We start from the raw sequence: 18,895 nt of genomic DNA, 5'->3' as shown, positions 1-18,895 counted from the left end.
GCGTGTGACGTTGACGTTGTACACGGAGGACCTATCAGGCAACCGGATCGTGGGGGGAGTGTTTCTTGTACTGGAGCCAATCTTTCCACACTCGATGTCAGGTTTTCTACGCGTTTCAGCACCGTAACTTGCGCCTTTATCAAGACTGTACAAGGCTTGGATAACGCAGCAGTGGACACATTACTGGCAGCAGCTTACTGAAGAAGTCAGACCACTCCTACACTGTTTTAGCACTGTACACAGGTGAAAAGCAGGACTATAAAGGAGCCTAAAAGACACACCAGATTATACAGTCTTGATAAAGGCGCAAGTTACGGCGCTGAAACGCGTAGAAAACCTGACATCGAGTGTGGAAAGATTGGCTCCAGTACAAGAAACACTCCCCCCACGATCCGGTTGCCTGATAGGTCCTCCGTGTACAACGTCAACGTCACACGCACATCAGGGTAGGAAGTAGCTGCGGAGGAAATTCAAACAGCGGCAAAGCCACTTGGAGAACTCAACCTATTTACAAAAGCACTCTTCCCAGAACCCAAGGTAATACAAAGAAAACAAACACGGAGGTAAGGAATATCAGAGGTCCGGTTAGGGGGAGAATAAACTGTAAACCTACATCAGCACAGTACTACATTTGGATTTTAACTGTTTCAGAATTAGTTGTGGCCACAACTTAAGAAAATCACAAGGATTACAAATCCGAACTTTCAGCAATTTTATACGATAAGGATGTACCCCCATATGCTCTAAACAGATTCACTGTATGGTACAACCATATAATACTACTGAAACGATTTTATATTGTTTTTTATCTTAGTAAATGTCTTTTTAAATTCATCACAATTTGTTTGTTTATTCATTTAGAAGTAAATTTGTCATTTAGAAGTAAATTTGTGTATTAATTCATTTAGAGGTATTAATTCATTTAGAGGTACAGTGATAATACACGGTGGATACACTAATACACATCCTGAAGAAATAGAAGAGTTTTTATATAATTGTCCTTGAGGAATTTTGAGAGTCAGCTTTTTTGTTTGTTTATTTGTCCACATATTTTTGGAGAGACACAATTTAACACCAGAGCCACGCAGGGAAACTTTTCTCAACAAACCGACACATTGTTTATTGCATCTGAGTCGATACACTTCCAACACGATTTAAGAATATTATATTTGTGAAATATTGGTAAATCCATACACATTCTATCACAGTTTATACACACTTTATTCACAGTTTACACTCACAGCTCTTTTTGAGCGCTCCCCACACCCACCCCTATTTGAACATTTCTACACATCTGATATTGGGAGCATATCAGATTTGGGGAAGCTAGTTGAGTCCTATCTGCATATCACTCCACATTCCCTTTTTCTTACAATTTATGGGACGACCACACTTGTACTTGTCAGATGCGTGAGAAAAATAAAAAGAATAGGTTATTAATTTTGAAATAAATTGGACATTTTAAATTTACTGTATAGCCACTTATTAAATTCAGCAAATATTTATCTAACATGCCACTGCTAGGCATTTTCACTCATACTCACATATATACGTTTATACAATTTATTTGGACAGTCTAAGGCATATATTGAATATTTGAAAACTACACAATTTCATTTCATATGAAGCTCTAATTTCTCCTTTTTTAAAAACAAAATAAAAAAATTACATTTCCAGTTTGTCTGGGGAGATGTGTATGTAGCTCCGCAGGGGATAATTTAACACCTAAGTGTAACAGTCATTTTCTTCTGTAAAAACTCTTTTTATAGAGGAAATATCAGGAAATCAAACTTGAAAGAGAGCCATGTAATAAAAATCTCTTTAAAGTAAACTGCCTTCACTAATTGAACCAAATGTTTTCCCTTTGTTCTCACTTGTCTTAAGCAGCAGTGAGGTGGGGCAGGAATCATAGTGAGACCAATTAATGTCAAATATCAAATCATGTGGTATATCTGTAGTTTATTTAATGTTACTTCACAGGCACCCTGACAATTATATAGATATATTTGTATCTAATACACCCACATTTAGATTCCTCAGGATATACAAATCCAAATAATAGGTACGATTGACTTCAGCCTGTTAGTATATTGGATGCTTAATAGATTACAGTGTTTTTCGCGCTTCCAACACAGACCTTAGTTTTTTAACACTGACCGTATTAGTATTTTAATGCAGACGGTTATAGTTTTCCAACACATATACCGTAATAGTTTTTCAACTTTAGCAATAACTTTAGGCTGCAGACATTTCACTTCTTAATGTCTCCTGATGCACACTCCCATCTATGGACAATATCCCTATCCCCCTGAGTAGTGCTAATCAATTAGCGCAATCCACTCTTGAGATGGATGCTTAAAATATCCCCAATATGACACAGAGACAAATTAAGATAAAAAACCATGAATTGTCTATCTCTTACATTGAGATTGACTATATTGGGCTATAATCCACACATAGAATTACACAATGTAAATAGCAAGTTACAATTCGCCCTGACAGTTGATACAAAACATAACAAGAGAGGCTGATAACAACGATCCTCCAATTCCCTTGACCTTCCATAAGGCTATGAAATAGGCCTATCATGGAGATTTTTACAAAGAAATAAGCTGCATATATGTCTCCCTTATTTCAACCTGCACCTTAAGTTAGTTATTAGAGAAGGTAATAGCAAAATACACGGCTCATATAGTTTCATCATTTGTGGAAAGATTCGCTATTTCAAATTCACAGAAAATTTAAGTATACATATATATGAGTGCAATATAAAGAAGGAGCCTCCATTTGGTATATAATTCATACCCACAGTAGGTCAAATAGACCTGTTATCACAGCCAACCTATATCAAGAAATTACGGCAAACAGCCTAGACTCGATTAAAATTGGGAGCTTAAATAAATATATAGAAGCATACACGCAAGAGGTCTATAAAGAATAGATAATATTGTAATATGCATAACATTAGAATAGAGATACACATCTTCCTAATAGAATCTCTACACACCAAATATATTTCTTTATGCGTAAGACACCATAAATACATTTCTATTGACATTTCAACGATACGTTCAAAGACCTCTTATATAGAATTCTTCTTGCCGATTAATCCTTATTTCTCACTTGCTGTTAAGCTATCTTGTTCTGATCAGAAAAAACATAAAGAGATCATTTAAAGATGGTAAGATAGAGAATGATTACTATGTACTTTCACCCAATACAGGGTTAGTATGTGAATTAGGTCACAGCCAATCATGATCAAGGAATTAAGGGAAAAGTCCAATCCCGATCATTATTGGTAATTTGATACAACATGGTTGTCAAACACATGGGCCGTAAAAAATGTAAACAAACACATATCAAACAGCTGTTTAAGCGGATATGATGTAACAACTAACCCCAACGTAAGTCACGATCATTACTTAGAATCTGGATAGAATCAGAATGGAGCATTTCATTTTAAATATGCACATTTGAAAACATATTGAAACAGATATACAAGATCACCAATACAAATATGGATAGCGTAAAAGATCGACTGAGAAAGCGCAAATAAACCATTTCCGGTTCTAATGCATCAGGTTTTTGTAGGCGTCCAAACTATGCAAATTAGATACTGAATAAGTATTTATAGCTACCAGCCATATAGAGCTACTAGTCTTGATAAAGGCCTGAATCTGGGCCGAAACGCATTGACAAATAGCTGGTAAGCACATTCCCAATATTGTTCTCTTTTATTTGTACAATCTACACTATTTCTACAGGTACACTCATAAGATATTTTGGCACATTGAAGGAACCATCAGGACTTTACCTGAGGATTTTTCTCCATCAAATAACAAGTTTGTTCATTTGTTTTATCTACCATTGGATCAATAACACTTCACTTTATTTTGAACTGCTAGTAATCTTTTGCATACACATTTGACACATTTGTTTGGTCACTAGACACATTTTTCCTCTTTTTTCTCCCCTTTTTTTCATTTGTACACATTTGGACACATTTTTATTTGGACACATTTTTTATTTGGACACATTTTTTCATTGTACACATTTTTTATTGTACACATTTTTCAAGTATATGCACGTGCATTTAAACTCACAATTTCTTTCTGCTCCGTGTTTGATTTTCATACAAGGTTTCTAGTTTTACCAAGTTCATTTAAGTTTAATTATTGTTTGATTTATGACACTGCATTGTAATTGATTCATCATTATTGTATTGCAATCGATTCCCCATTTGAGTCACACTTGTCGCAGGTCTGAGTAATATTCAATCTGATCATCATAGCTCACCCAGCAGGAGATTAGATTGTTCCTAGTAGCGGAAGGTACAGAAAGACTATTCCTAGGAGACAATTTTTTTCCTGCACACCCATGTGTACCACCTCAGAATTATCTGAGCCCATCACAGAACATCTATCTGGTTTTATCCCACACAATTGTTAATAATAACATATATCATGGATCCATGATTTTTAATTTTTAACTTTTATTAATTTATTTACTGTAATTTTTAATAACATTGTATTTTATCGATTGTAATAAATTGTATCCATAACACTGATCGCCCTTCGACATCTTAGTGTCTGCATCACATTGGAACCTACACTAGTCCACCCAGAATATATAACATTAAGATACCATCGAGTTTCTATTGATCTATAGTGCTGACAATCATCAAAATATATATCAGCACTGTCACTGTAACTATAGAGAGATACCACCCATCAGTCACCTCGGCCTTATTTAGGTGCTTTGACAGACACTTCACAACTTGAACCCCTTTTCGGCCAGCTAGGAGGTCTTTTGTTCAAAGCTAGAGGTGCAGGTCCTTTGGCACTTAGTCTTGAATCCATTGTTCTTTAACAAAGTCTGATGGGTTTCAATATCATTTGTATGCTGATGAAACCCAAATCTACCTCTCTGCACCAAACCTATCTCCTTCCTTACTAACCCGTGTCCCTAACTGTCTTCCTCTTATCTCATCTTGGATGTCCTCTCACTACTTTAAAGGGACATTGAACCCATTTTTTTTTATTTCATGATTCAGATAGAGCATGTAATTTTAAGCAACTTTTTAATTTACTCCTATTATCAATTTTTCTTCATTCTCTTGGTATCTTCATTTGAAAAGCAAGAATGTAAGTTTAGAAGCCGGCTCATTTTTGGTTCACAACCTGGGTTGCTGTCCAGGGTCTGAACCAAAAATTGTCTGGCTCCTTAGCTTAGATGCCTTATTTTTTTCAAATAAAGAAAGCAAGAGAACGAAGAAAAATTGATTATGGGAGTAAATTAGAAAGTTGCTTAAAATTGCATGGTCTATCTGAATCATGAAAGAAAACATTTGTGTTTAGTGTCCCCTTAAGCTAAATCTCTCCAAAACTGAGCTCCTTATTTTCCCCCCTTCTTCCAAAATCTCCACCCCCAATTTTCTATATCTGTTAATAACTCCATCATTACCCCTACCCCGCATGCCCGATGTCTTGAGGTCACGCTTGACTCAGACCTTTTTTAACTCCTCACATTCAGTCCTTGGCTAAAGTCTGCCGCTTCCACCTTAAAAATATCTCTAAAATTAGACATTTCCTTACACAAGACACAACTAAGATTTGAATCCATTCTCTCATCCTTTCCCGCCATGACTACTGCAACTCCGCCCTCTTTGGTCTCCCTAGCTGCCGCCTAGCTCCTTTACAATCCATAATGAATGCCTCTGCCAGGCTCATCTTCCTTACACGTCGCTCTTCATCTGCTGCACCTCTCTGCCAATCCCTTTACTGGCTTCCTCTTGCCTCCAGGGTTAAACACAAAATCCTCACTCTGACATACAAAGCCCTCAACAGCATTGCTCCCCCCTACATTTCAAACCTTGTCTCCAGATACTCTCCCTCCCGTCCCCTTCACTCTGCTCACTCCTACTCTCCTCCTCTCTTGTTACTTCCTCACATTCCCATTTTACAGTACTTCTTCAGACTGGCTCCCAACTTGTGGAACTCCCAGTCTTGCTCCACAAGACTCTCCCCTAGTTTTAACAGCTTCAAGCTCTCCAGAAAAGACTCTACTATTCAGGGATGCATACAACCTACCCTAACCTTTCCTAACTCCATTGCTTTCCCCTTAAACCCCTTAGAATGTAAACCTATGAGCCCAGCTGTTTGTAGATCACCTTCATAAGAGCCGACTACAACAGTGCAACTCTCAGCAGAGCCCTCTACCCATTTGATCCCTATAAATGCTACCTTGTATACCGCCTTTGCATATAGCACTGCGGAATCTGTTGGCGCGCTACAAATACCTGATAATGATAATTAAGCGCAATATCCCATCCCACACTAACAATAGTGCTACACTTCTAATTTAGCCCTATTTATACAAATTATATATGACTCTTTTGTCAATACAAATAATTTGCTTAGATTTCTCACATTTATGTTAGTAAAATTCTGGTATCACAGGGTTTACCATGCATATGTGATGGTAACATCAATTCTTTTTTAAACTCCTGGCCGTGGATGATGGCTTGATCAACGTGGTTGATCAAGGAGTTAGGTTTGCCTATAAAAAGAATAGAACCATTGGAAATATTGTGGCCCCTACCAGGATTAGATATGAGAGTCCCTCCGTCTCCTCATGGCTGAAATGTGTAGGCACGTTTAGATGCCATTATCACACCTGTGTGGCATGTGAGAGAATGAGTGTAGGAGACTCCTTCAGCTCATCTGTAACAGGAGAGAATTTCAGGAGTAAATATTGTCTGAATTGCAGACAAACTTACATCATATATGTGATTACCTACAAAGAATGTTCCCTTCAGTACATAGGGCTTTCAACTAGGGAGGCCAGAACATGTATCAAGGAACATATGTCTGATATCAGAGCAGGCACCTTGTCAACCGCTCTAGTCAGGCATTTTGCTGATGTTCATCAGAAAAGCCTAGGGTCCTTCACATGGACAATCATTGATAAAATACCCCCTAAAAAATGTCTAACAGACAGGACACGTAAATTAGGGGAGAGAGAGGCCTTCTGAATCTTTAAGTTGAGAACTAGAACTCCAGAAGGCCTCAATTCTGAATTTGATTTGATTAATTTCTGGTCAGCAATGTTGTTTGCTTTGATAAAAGATAAAAAATATTAGAATCTAATTTTGCGTTCAGTTTGAGGGTATAGGAGGTGAGGGGGGGGGGGGTTCTGTCTTTATGATACTGGACCCGCACCACATTAACTATTTTAACTCTCCCCCTGGCACACTAACAACCTAGATCTATGTTGATCCGTGGTTCCTTGACCTGACCCCTGACAAAGTTGTTGGTACTATGATTAATCCTAATAATTACTACCTAGTGCTATATTTTTTATAACAATTAGTCTAATAGTATGGTTTAACATCTCTCGACTGGACTCCTTACAGTGAGATGGGTGTCATTACTAATCCCAACAATAATCATTATTTATTATTATTATTTTTTATTATTATTTGGCATTTGATTTTGCTAAACTGTTTCTTCTAACATTTGGTTTCTGTATTGACATCCATTATGTTCAGGCTCCGGATGTGACTGTTTAGCTAGGAGCTGACTATAAATGTGTATTTCCCCGTCCCCTTCTTTTCTTTTTTTCACTGACCTCTCTTTATGTAGGGGACCTTCTGTTAGTGTTTATTATAATAGTATTATGCCTTAACTGCTGAATCCTACTTTACCAAAGTTTATTAAATTAAATCAAATTCATTTCTGTAGGCATTGATCTTTTCAAGTTTACTCCGCTATGAATTAAATTCTAAGTATAATTGTATTGCCAATGTTGGATCATTTTGACGTAGTCTCTGCTACAGTGACATAGTGATAAGCACTATATTTTTTGACATAGGAGTTTCCCTTGCGATCGCGGTGACAGGATTTTACCTCTTGACTCTTACATTGTTTACGGAACCTGAGTGGGTGGGTGTCGTTTTGCTAACTGGATTGGTCACATTGTTAGGGGGTGTGAACACCCGGTGACCAATCACAGTGAGGGCTAGAGTTTTTAATCTCAGTAGAATGTTATGTTTTACAGTGTGGCTATGAGTAAGGCTAATGCCGAAACGCGTCAGCCATAGTATTTGCTAGCTCTTGTGAATATATTTGTCTCTGTATTTTACCTGAGGGTATTTACCCTCCAGCACACTGTTTTTATTTTTTATTTTGCATTGCCTATCCATTAAATTCACTTTCCAGCAAATGCTCTGTGCTTCTCATTTTCTCTATAAACATCAATTCTATATTAATATTAATAGATTTTGGAGTTTTACTTAAAGTGAATGTAAAGTTTCATACTATTCAAAACAGGGGCACTTTCATTCATGAAAATTTACATTGCTGCATTTTTTTTTAAAATACTTACCTTTTCTTTAGCAAACCAGGACCAGCGATCCCCTGCCCACAGCTCCTCTGTTCTTACCTCATCAATGACAAAACCGGCTTCCTCCAATCATGGCGTGCACCCCAGAGCGTCCATCTTGTGAGACCACACTGGAGGAAGCCATTGAAGTGCTAACTACAGAGGAGCTGGGGCGGAGGATCGCAGTCTGTGTTTGCTAAAGAATAGAATAAAAAAAAAAACTTTGCAATGTAAAGTTTCATGAATGAAAGTGCCTGTGTTTTTAATAGTATTTTTAAAAACCGGGTACTCATTCATGAAACTTTACATTCACTTTAATAATATATATATGAAGTAAATTCTCCACTACAGTCTAAACTAATTTACCATATATGTACACAATGTAACAAACACTATGAGCTGTGTACGGTATAAAAACAATACTTTTGGGGCGGAGCCTGACCGTGCTGGAGAATGGTCGCACTTGCCTAGAGCTCCGGAGCTAAAGTCGGCCCAAATGTCTTTATTATAGCACCTTAGCTGAGCCATGCACACAATAAACACCCTAAACCGAGGAGAATCTGCAGCTTAAGCATAAACTGAAGAAACGAGACCCGGAGAATTTAATAGACGCGCGGTGCACTTCCCGCGCAGGTCGCAAACATACTTGAGTGAGAGGGGCCCGGCACCTACGCAGCAGAGACCCGGATAGCGGTGGACACCGTAAGACCTGCCTAAAGCTATCCCAAAACCTAGCGGTCGACTTATTTTGCTGCCCCTTACTGTATCGGACACTACAGAGGAGACAGACCTGGCGGACTACCGGTCTATACTGAGTGAGTACTCTTCCACGCAGCCCAGGATATATAAAAGGCCTAGAGAGCTATAAACAAGAGGGTACGCTTTTTCTATACCACCAGCTGTGAACTTACATAAGGGGAGACTCCCCACAACACCCCATAACACCCACTGCATCTGCGATTAGCAGGCCCTAATGTATTAACACTGCCAGACTGCACTTAGAACTGAGCCTGCAGGGCGTTGCAGAACCTGCCTGATTTGGGTCTTCTCCCTTTGTGGTGTTTCTGTGGAGGACATTTATTATATTATACAGCAATTAGTTTAACCTGTAGTGGAACCTTCTTATTCACTTTTCTTTTCTTTTTCTACTGCCGGTCACCTTCAAAATGGCGCAGAAAAAAGGTGGCCTACAAGATAAAGGCTCAAAGACACGAAATATGAACCATTATCTTAAAAGTGTAAACATGCACTCAGAAGAGGAAAACACACAGTTACAACACGTAAATCTAACTGAAACCCTACAGCTCCTCTCACAACCCAATATATCGCCTCAATACGTCACTAAAGATGACTTGAAAGCTCTCTCCTCCAAGGAAGATATAAAGGAGGTGGTCTTTGAAATTAAAAATTTATTCAGCGAGCTGCGTAGAGATCTCACAGAGGTGACACAGAAAGTTACAGTAGTGGAACAAACCCAGAACACCATTCAGGAGCAACTAAATTAAAACATCTCACAAACACAGCAAAACACCAATATGATTCAGAGCTTACATGATCGGATTGAGGACCTAGACAACCGCAGTCGGCGGAATAACCTCCGCATCAGGGGGGTTCCCAAATCGATCAACCCTGGGGCACTTCCAGGTTACCTGCAGGACTTATTCAGACTGATTAAAGGCACACCTATGGCCCCTGAAGTGATCATAGAAAGGGCACATAGGGCGCTTCCCCCAAAACCCTCAAGCAAAGCACTGCCAAGAGATGTAATTCTCAGGCTCCTTAATTACAAGGACAAAGAGGAAATACTCAGAAACAGCAGAAACAAGAACCCGATCCAACATGCAGGCATCACTTTGCAGATCTTCTCGGATCTCAGCCCGGCAACTCTGCAGAAACGCAGAGAGCTGAGATTCCTCACCACAGCTCTTCAAGATAATAAAATTCCCTATAGATGGGGGTTTCCAACATGCATTATCGCCACCAAAGGAGACAAGACCGCTCTGTATAGGTCACTATCTGACCTGGACCTTTTTTGTGACACACTGGGTGTTGCAACTCCTGTTCCTGATAACCAGCCTCAACAGACTCCTATGAGGAGTGAAGATCAACCCCAGTCATGAGTGACATTCATATTGCTGGATTCCCTCTCTGGCTGAACTGCCTTTACTTAGAAAAGACTCACTCATATAGCGAGATGAAAAAGTAATCAGTATAATGTCCTGATCAGATCTGTATGTTACTTTACCACCTGCTTCAGGCTACCCCATTTAAGTGTTAATGGATAAGAATGTAACCCATAATGTTTGCTTTTGACTGTTTTTTCCTCAGAATGCAATATGCCATACCTCGGTTTAATAGTTCTCATGCTTTAAAATTTGTTATACTATTATATAGTATTATATATTATATAATTATCAGATTTAGTTGTTTTACAAAGTCTGAATTGTTTTTTAAAAAATTGTGTGCAGGCTTAACTATGTCTTTATACTTCAAATTGGGCCGGCTTACGGCACATACCTCTCTAAATAGATCCTTCTAGTGTAAGAGTTTATTGTGGAATACCACTTTGGTTTTCCAGTGACTATTTTTTCCTATCCCCTTTACCCCTTTATACCTTAGTTCTCTTCTCCTGATCTCACCACACTCTCAGCCCTTCACAGAACTAACAAACTTGTCTTCTACTGGCTGCACCGACTGTAACGCTGCTCAATAGGGAAGCCACACACTTATAATAAGTATATAGTTATAGTTTTCCCCTTTTTTTTTTTTATCTTCTCCCTCCCCTCCTCCCACCCCTCTTGTTTCTCTCCCCTCCTCTTTGCCTTACCCCTATCTCGGTCCTAATTCCTCCCCGTCCCAGCTTCTTCCACCCTCCTGCTTCGCTACCTTTCTCTCGCTGCCTCTGCCCAAGATGACTCACCTACAAACAAAACCCATGGTCCAGCCGTTGAAATTCATAACTATCAATGTAAAAGGCCTAAATAACCCGGGCAAATGCTCTATAGTCATTAGAGATCTACAGAAAATGCAAGGCAACATCATTTTTATACAAGAGTCGCACTTTGCTAATAACAAAGAACCTAAATGGCACAGTGCTAAATTCTCATTGGCTTATTTTTCTTCAGGTCCGGATAAACGTAACGGGGTGGGTATACTGATTCACCGCAAAATACCCTTCCAACTCAGAAGTTGGAAAAAGACAAAGATGTCCTGCTCTACAGCAGGCAGGTCACACTAGCGAACATTTATGCCCCCAACACCGCTCAACATATATTTTTCAGTAACCTTTCTAGTAGGCTGCAAGAACTAGCTAAGGGGGTAGTGTTTTTTGGGGGTAACTTTAACGCTCCATTGAACCCCAGATTAGACACATCAAATGGCATCTCCAGTGCACCTCACCAGGTATTGAAGCAGATTAACATAGTGCTTAGAGATAACTTGCTTCATGACATTTGGCGGACCATGCATCCCACAGACTCTAACTATGCATACTACTCAAGCCCACACAAAAAATACTCACGCATTGACTTCTTCTTCACAGACTCACAAGGAATAGGTTATGTTACACGTAGCGACATCAATGCTATTACTTGGTCTGACCATGTCCCAGTTACATTTAACATGATATGGCCAGACCCCCCTGATACGCCATTTATTTGGCGCCTTGATGAATCACTCCTAGACGATCCCCTAGTCAGAGAAGATATCTCCTCGAATATAACAGAATACTTCGAATTAAATAATTCTGAAGAGATGGCACTGCCCATTCTCTGGGAAGCCCATAAAAGTGTAATCAGGGGTCACCTAATAAAACACAAGGCAAGACTGATGAAGCAACGCAGGGAAAAATATAATCTAGCTCTTAGAAACATTATAGTACTCGAGGAAAGACATAAGAAATGCCCATCTGACCTAGAAGCTGAGCAAAAATTCTATAAGGGCGGAAACAAATCTGGCAAATTGCTCGCTAGAGCACTCAGACGTTCCCAACTGAAGTCGTTCATTCACACGTTAAGGGATAGCGAGGGAAAGATTCATAAAGATAGTCACAATATCGCTAACACGTTCCGGTCAAATTATAGCTCCCTTTATAATCTTGAATCGACCCTAACTGGCACACAACCAAGGGCTACCACTATCAACGACAACGTACAGGAATACCTGCGCACCACTGACCTACAGGGACTAGACCAAGACGCAACTGACTTCCTAGAGATCCCTCTGACAAGAGAGGAAATACAGACAGCTTTGAAGGACCTTCCCAATGGCAAGAGCCCGTGTCCTGATGGTCTGGGGGCAAAGTATTACAAATACTTCCTGGCAGAACTGCTTCCATTCATGCAGGACCTGTTTAACCAATTAGCAGACTCAGAACAACTCCCCTCCTCTATGTTAATGGCCTACATAGCGGTTATCCCGAAATCGGGGGAAACCAGTGGATCTGCCTCAAAGTTATAGGCATATTTTGCTCTTTAACGTGGACATCAAGATTCTTGCAAAGGTCTTGGCAAACAGAGTGAACAAATACCTACCAGGCCTGATCTCACCAGACCAGGTCGGGTTTATCCCAGGCCGAGAGACGAGGGATAACACCCTTAGGGTACAACAGCTGATGGCCCATGCACAAAAAGAGGGAGTGCCGCTCGCCCTGTTATCAACAGATGCTGAAAAAGCTTTTGACAGGGTGAGTTGGCACTTCTTACACTCAATCTTATCCAAACTGGGCTTTGGTGAAAGATTCCTTAAGACAATATTTGCTCTATACTCCTCACCTAATGCACGGGTCAAGGTGAACAATGTTTTGTCAGACACCTTTATAATAACCAATGGTACCAGGCAGGGGTGTCCACTTTCACCCCTGCTATTTGCTATCTCAGTGGAGGCCCTGGCAAGTAACATTAGAGCTAACCCCACTATACAGGGACTGGAGATAGAGGGCAGAGTGAACAAAATAGCGATGTATGCAGATGACCTTCTGTTTACAATCACAGAGGTCGAGAGGACAGTCCCAGCGCTGCTGGAAGAGTTTAGGAAATATGGGGAAGCCTCATATTTCCATTTAAATAGCACTAAATCTGAGCTTCCAAATGTCACGTTACCTAATACTGTGCTAGATTGGCTCAAGCTGCATAGCCCGTTTGCGATAAAAACGAAGCATCTCACCTACCTGGGCATCAAGCTAGCTACCTATGAAGCTGACGTCTTTAGGGAAAATTATGTAAAACTAAAGAACCAGATTTCAGCATACCTGTCCTTGTGGAGACGTAAACCAATATCCTGGCTAGGCCGGATCCATGTTATTAAAATTAATATTCTCCCCCGGCTGTTGTATTTGCTTCAGACGGTCCCAATCCCTCTGACCCGGGCGTTCCTACCATCACTACAGGGAATGCTTGAGGAATATGTGTGGCAAGGTATCAAACCCAGGGTCAATAAAAGCACAATGTATCTGCCTAGAGAATTTGGCGGTTTGGGTCTCCCAAAACTTTTTTTATATCGGAGAGCTACACTCCTCCAGAGGGTGGTGGAGTGGTGCCAGGACAGTGACCAGAAGCTCTGGATAACGCTGGATAAATCCACCTTACACACCAAGAACTTATTTTCCTATTTATGGACCGAAAAACAGTTTAGGCACTCTGACACTGCCCTTTCCCCCTTCTAAATGAAATGGACACGACGGACTGACCCACACATCTTGACAGTCTACTCCCCGCTGACACCCATATATGACAACCCCGGACTAACTTTACACATGAAAAAGGCCGCCTTAGGCGAACGAAAACTGAGCAACCATGTATACAGTTACACGTCCAATGGCGGAATTAGATCGCATAGAGAGATTGAGGAGGCCCATCCGGACTTCCCTATCCCCTGGTACGCCTACTTACAAATTTGCCATTACATCTCCACACACCGGCACAAGCCCCAACTAATGAGAAAGCTTACGCCCTTTGAGCAGCTATGCTCAAGAAAGTCGGTTTCCAGACACTTGATCTCTTTAATTTACAAAATCCTCTTAATACGAGACGGAAGCTTACTGCCGACCTATGCCAAAATGTGGCATAGGGAGCTCGGAATTGTATTATCAACTGAGGACTGGGAAAAGATATTCCGGGCCATCAGAACTATTTCAGTCTCAGCACATACACAAGAGACACAGTACAAACATTTGAGCCGCTGGTACTTGACACCATCACGCTTAAAAGCAATATATCCAAGTGCCTCTGACAGATGTTGGAGGGGTTGCGGTGAATCAGGCACTATGGTACACATTTGGTGGAGTTGCCCCCTACTAGACAATTTTTGGTCTTCAGTTTGGGATGAGATAAATAGCATCATGGATATGGATATCTCAAGAGACCCATGTACCCTGCTTTTCCATTTGCCATTCCAGATATCTGACCCAATCAAGAGAACACTCTTGCTCCTGATGATAACTGGAGCAAAAAACTTGATCCCACTACATTGGAAATCTCCTCAGGTTCCGACTCTAGCTGAGTGGAAGCAGAAAACTCAGAATTTGCTCACACTTGAAAGATTTCATTATGCCTGAGTTTCTAAATTAGACACATATGAGCTCCTCATGCAACTATGGGGAGGCCTCAGATAAGTATTTGAGTTCCTTGAAACGGACAACTGGTGACGGACCGTGTCCGATGCCCTGAATCTGTTCCGCCCCTCCGCTATGAACCCTAGATAAACGCGGAGGTCGCCCCCCCTTTTTTCTTCGTTCTCTTTCCTTTCCTACCCATCTTCCTCCCCCCCCCCCCCATAATTTTTTCTTTTTTTTTTCTTTTCTTACAGCACCACACCTTAAGCAGCCAGTGTAGGATAATTAATCTGTGTGTAAAGAGTAGAGGCACTTATTGTTTGGCTACTAATGCCTTTATTTTTGCTATTGGGACTTTGATTATCAAGGGACTTTTTCATTGTTGACCACAAAAAGTTGTTAAGTTTGTCTCTTGTAACATGACATGAAAAAAGATAAAAAGTTGAGCTTTGTTGTTAAACTTAGTACTTGATGACCTACCAGGTCAGAACGTTCTACACCTCATCGCCCATTATGGACATGCAATACTCAGTCACTGGATATGTGTAGAGGATCTAAGAATACTATCCCACTGTCATCGCTTGTATCTACATTTATGAAACTTGATTGTATGTATTCATTTCTGATATATTACTGTAATATGTTTTATTCAATGTTTTATAAAGCTCTTTTGAAAAAAAACAAAACCAAAAAAAAAAAAAAATACTTTTATTGAGACTTTTAAAAATATGTACAAAACGTGGCCCAGCATCAAAGCCAGCGTTAGTCTGACACGTTTCGCACCCCCTGGTTGCGCTTATTCATCATATGGGGTAGTAGAAACCAGTTAAAATGAACAGGGCTGATGCAATGTACCTTCAATCTTATGTCAGACACTAGAAAAATATATAGTAAGTGATTACTCATTCAGAACAGTTATGATTAATAAAATAATAAGCTAATAAGCATTGGTTGGAACAGCAATCCCTATGGCATGAACTAGGTCAGGAATTTCTAACATAGCAAGGAAATTCAGTGAGCTTATATATTGCCTTCTTTGTGAAAAGTGAAACTTGTGACTTGTTGTAACTTCCAATGAAAAACTGAATGAGTAATAAGTAAACTTCTTCAGATGACAACATGTTTAATTCTGACAAAAGAGGCAGATTCTTAAAAGCTCTAGGTTTATATTAAAATAGAAATAGAATACAAATGTATGCAACTTTAAAGCCAAGAGAAAAGCTAAATGAAATGCCTTTTTGAAGAATGTGAGAGTGCAATGAAAGGGAGCACCAAGCCTGTAATTATAATTGCATTGCAGTTTCATCTTTTTGAAGGTTTCATTTCCAGACAGGAACAGAATGTTATGCTTTTATCTCTTAAATAAAGAGTGAACTGCTTTGATGAAAGAATGAACATTTCTTATTTTTGTAATGCTTCTTGCGTTGGTCAAATACCTCTCAGTGCACCATTGATTTTGTTTTGGTTTGGGTCCACAGAAGATGGTGCACTTATGTTTTGACGTACTTACAGATATTCTGATGTTTATTTGATCAATGTAGGCCTTAATTATATATGGCAATTATCAATGTTCATTTTCTTTGTTCTCAATGCAACATTTAACAATTTTTTAGTTATTTATTGCATTCAGTTGAAAATAAATAACAAACATCCCCCTACAATGATTAAAAAATATAATGAATGGATGCATCAACAAACTTCATTAATGCATTCCTTCATTTGTTCTTTCAATTATAAAATTACAGAAAACCCCTAACCATTGCCACACATTACTCCTACACCACCAAAGCTCCTGCACTAAAGCCAATTTTTTTCTTTTATGATTCAAATACACCAAGCAATTTTAAGCAACTTTCTAATTTACTCCTATTCTCAATTTGTCTTAATTCCCTTGGTATCTTTATTTGAAAAAGCAGGAATAAAAGCTTAGTAGCCGAACCATTTTTGGTTTAGCACCCTGGATAGCGCTTGCTGATTGGTGGCTACATTTAGCCACCAATCAGCAAGTGCTACCCAGGTGCTGAACCTAAAATGGGCTGGCTCGTAAGCTTTCATTCCTGCTTTTCAAATAAAGATACCAAGAGAATCAAGAAAATTGATAATAGAAATAAATTAGAAAGTTGCTTAAAATGGCATGACCTATTTGAGTCATGAAAGACTCTTAACAACTAAAACACTGTCGGCTAGATTATGAGTTGTGCGTTAGGTTAAAAAAGCAGCGTTAAGAGGTCCTAACGCTGCTTTTTAACGCCCGCTGGTATTACGAGTCTTGCAGGTACAAGTGTACCGCTTACTTTTTTGGCCAGACTTGGAAATACTGCAAATCCACTTAAATTGCGTATCCTCTTTTTTCAATGGGACTTGCATAGCGCCGGTATTACGAGTCTGCCAAAAAGTGAGCGGTAGACCCTCTCCTGTCAAGACTGGTTTTAAAGTCAGTAGTTAAGAGTTTTACACTACAAAGCTGTAGAATAGAACTCTTAACTAAAGTGCTAAAAAGTAAACTAACACCCATAAACTACCTATTAACCCTAAACCGAGGCCCTCCAGCATCGCAAACACTAAAAAAAAAAATGTTAACTCCTTAATCTGCCGAACCGGACATCGCCGCCACTATAATAAATATATTAACCCCTAAACCGCCGCACTCCCAGCTCACAAACATTAGTTAAATATTATTAACCCCTAATCTGCCGTCCCTAACATCGCAGACACCTACCTACATTTATTAACCCCTAATCTGCCGCCCCCAATGTCGCCGCCACTATACTAAAGTTATTAACCCCTATATCTAACTCTAACCCTAATCCTAACCCCCCTAACTTAAATATAATTTAAATAAATCTAAATAAAAATTACTATAATTAACTAAATTATTTCTATTTAAAACTAAATACTTACCTTTAAAATAAACCCTAAGATAGCTACAATATAACTGATAGTTACATTGTAGCTATCTTAGGGTTTAGTTTTATTTTACAGGCAAGTTTGTATTTATTTTAACTAGGTAGAATAGTTATTAAATAGTTATTAACTATTTAATAACTACCTAGCTAAAATAAATAAAAAAGTACCTGTAAAATAAAATCTAACCTAAGTTACAATAACACCTAACACTACACTATAATTAAATGACTTACCTAAATTAAATACAATTAAATAAAATAAGCTAAAGTACAAAAAAACCACTAAATTACAGAAAATAATAAATAAATTACAAGATTTTTAAACTAATTGCACCTAATCTAATCCCCCTAACAAAATAAAAAAGCCCCCCAAAATAAAAAAAGCCCTTCCCTACACTAAATTACAAATAGTCCTTAAAATGGCCTTTTGCGGGGCATTGCCCCAAAGTAATCAGCTCTTTTACCTGTAAAAAAAAATTACAAAGTCCCCCCAACATTAAAACCCACCACCCACACAACCAACCCTACTCTAAAACCCACCCAATACCCCCTTAAAAAAACCTAACACTAACCCCTTTGAAGATCACCTTACCGGGAGAAGTCTTCATCCAACCGGGCCGAAGTCCTCAACGAAGCCAGGAGAAGTCTTCATCCAAGCCGGGCGAAGTGGTCCTCCAGACGGGCAGAAGTCTTCATTCAGACGGCATCTTCTATTGTCATCCATCCGGCGTGGAGCGGGTCCATCTTCAAGACATCCGATGTTGAGCATCCTCTTCATCCGACGGCTCTTCTGGAATGAAGATTCCTTTAAATGACGTAATCCAAGATGGCGTCCCTTCAATTCCGATTGGCTGATAGAATTCTATCAGCCAATCGGAATTAAGGTAGAAAAAATCCTATTGACTGATGCAATCAGCCAATAGGATTGAGCTCACATTCTATTGGCTGATTGGAACAGCCAATAGAATGTCAGCTCAATCCTATTGGATTTATGGAAATAATTTAATTATAGTGTAGTGTTAGGTGTTAGTGTAACTTTTTTATAGGTACTTTTGTA

This window comes from Bombina bombina, chromosome 4, assembly GCF_027579735.1.
Source record: "Bombina bombina isolate aBomBom1 chromosome 4, aBomBom1.pri, whole genome shotgun sequence".
Lineage (NCBI taxonomy): Eukaryota > Metazoa > Chordata > Amphibia > Anura > Bombinatoridae > Bombina > Bombina bombina.
The sequence above is the reverse complement of the archived record's forward strand: the minus strand, read 5'-3'. Positions refer to the sequence as shown.